This window comes from Mizuhopecten yessoensis, unplaced genomic scaffold, assembly GCF_002113885.1.
Source record: "Mizuhopecten yessoensis strain PY_sf001 unplaced genomic scaffold, ASM211388v2 scaffold9677, whole genome shotgun sequence".
In the NCBI taxonomy this organism is placed as follows: domain Eukaryota; kingdom Metazoa; phylum Mollusca; class Bivalvia; order Pectinida; family Pectinidae; genus Mizuhopecten; species Mizuhopecten yessoensis.
This window is the reverse complement of record NW_018408167.1, coordinates 181,193-183,518: the sequence shown is the minus strand read 5'-3', so window position 1 is coordinate 183,518 and position 2,326 is coordinate 181,193. Positions and strand designations below refer to the sequence as shown.

General features: G+C 35.4%; 1 protein-coding gene across 1 annotated transcript in view; it reads left to right on the top strand.

The window, feature by feature from the left end:
* The first annotated feature begins 366 nt into the window (after positions 1 to 366).
* Positions 367 to 2,326, top strand: part of LOC110458628 (NFX1-type zinc finger-containing protein 1-like) — a 14,871-nt gene continuing 12,911 nt past the window's right edge. Inside the window, exons 1-2 of the mRNA XM_021510414.1 lie at positions 367 to 447; positions 1,224 to 1,376. The gene's annotated coding sequence lies outside the window, so the exon portion shown is untranslated. The remainder of the gene's footprint in view (positions 448 to 1,223; positions 1,377 to 2,326) is intronic.

Here is a 2,326-nt window from a genome sequence, read left to right as displayed (position 1 = left end):
TAGTATGTATATGACCTGAATACTGTAGCTTCAGTGAAGGATAAGTTTACTTGTAAAAGTCAGCCAGGACCATTTTAATGGGCTTGTTAGTCATAAGCGTCATTAGAGAGTATAGTCCATCAGGATTCTGGTTATGTTATTTCTGGTTATGCAACCCTTAGAGTAATGAAAAATATTTGGGTTGGTATCAGGAATAATGTGTTAGTGTTACTAGTGCAATGAATTACGTTTTTACTATTAACTTATGTAATACATGTTAGATAGATTTTATGTAATGCCAGGGGTCATCATTAATGTGCACGTTACATGTGTGTACCGATTCCACTCATGTCTGTGTGTAGACGTCATCGTGCATGTGAGTGAGAGGTTTTGATTGGATAAATGTATTGCACGGTTTATTCACTCATCGCTCGGACAGAGCAGTCGTCCACATTCCTGACAGCCCGGGTAAGTATTTGTCTATGCCATTTTTAAACTTATATTAGTATAACACATTGATTGCTGTCCATTTGTCGGTGTAGTCAATACAAATGTCTGCTGTACATTCCGTAAATTCCTGTCAATATTTTTTTAGTGTTTGTTGTAGTTTCCTTTTTCTTGTATACAAGAACTATAGAAATAACAACGAGTCAGTCTCGTCTGTAAATACACGACTTGGTTACTGTATCATACAGTGTAGCATTCCATTGTTCAACATTTCTGTATCAATGATTTAAGCGATCCATGTACGTGATTTCGGTGCCAGTGATCATGGATACTAGGTACGTTTTGCATGTGCAATACATCTTAATAGGTCCATATACACCCAATGAAAACCATGCTAACACAGGTTAAGATGACTTGGCGCAGCTGTGATCAACAGTTGCGTTGTAAAATTTCGAAAGGAGGAGGCTCGGGGCCAAAACTTCGATATTTTGTATTTCAATTCAGTCTGGGAAAATTTTGTTTTCGAGAACGATTTGCGACTGGTCCTGGCCATGTGACTAACAGAATTTAACATTTTTCATTTGGGCTTGTCAGAGGCTCACTAAAATAAACACTTTCAGATTAGTTTCAGAAACATGATGTGAAATTACTTTTCTTATTAAAATGGGAGCAAAGTACTATTAGATGGGAAGTAACTCGTGCAAAGCTAACATCGTCCTACTACTTCCTTGTCCTGTTAGATTAATCTATTTTTATATTTGATTTGTTTTCTGAAAACGCCGTGTCCCTGGCCATAGCACTAAACCGAAAGCGAAAATGCACTGGAAATTCACTGAAAACCACACAGATGGGTTAGGACAAAATGTATACAACCAGTGGTGCTGTTTAACCGAGTCTACTGATTCCATTCGTTCAAATAACTGATATGGACGACCAATATCGAGCATGGGGTGAGTTGATTGTTACACTAAATTAGCAGAAATATGTACAGTTATTAGGGACGACACTTGCTGTTGTTTAAGAAGGGGTCATGAATAATCATGAAAGATGTATAAAAGGGCAAGGTCGGTTTGGAAAAAAAAATCAATCTTCCGCAAATTATTGTATTACTTAGTTTCAATATTGGGAAAGCCATCCATAATATGTACCAGCACATTTTATTATGGCATGTTACTGTATATTTTGGTTTTCCCAATAAACTGTATCACATAAAATGCTCCTGGGTACTTGTGTTTGTGTGGTGGAATCTATTTATATCGTTCGTAGATACCTAACATCAACAAACAGTGGTCAAGAATATCAATTAAATTCGTCGTATTTATTTTCGTGGTTCTATAGCAACCACGAAAACCACGAATGATTAAATACTGCAAACATCTCGTGGTATAGAGTAGATACCTATAGCACTGTAGTAATGTAGTTACTCTAGTAGTGATATACTCATTATTTACTCGATCTTGTAGTAATATTATCCTTAATTACACTATCAATATAGAAATGATAATTAGTCTATTAATATCGTCCTTATTTACTCTAATAGTGATCTATATATAATCGTTAGTTACTCTAGTAGGGATGTAATCCTTAATTACACTAGTGGTATAGTGATGATAGTTACTCTATCAATGAAGTCCTTAGTAAATCTAGTAAAAACAAATTGGCCAAACCTTGAATTATATACTTTTTCCACCTGGAATACCAAAATTCGGTATGCAGGTATATCCGAAGACGGCAAAATCTGTTGTACAAAAAACAAACCACTTTGACCTTTATTTTGACCTCTGACCGCGATTAATGGGAAAATATGCCTAAGTCTAAGTCAAAATAATTGAAACTAAATAATACATCACTACAACACTAGTTGATGTCTCGTCACTATACTATTTAGTACTATAGTGAA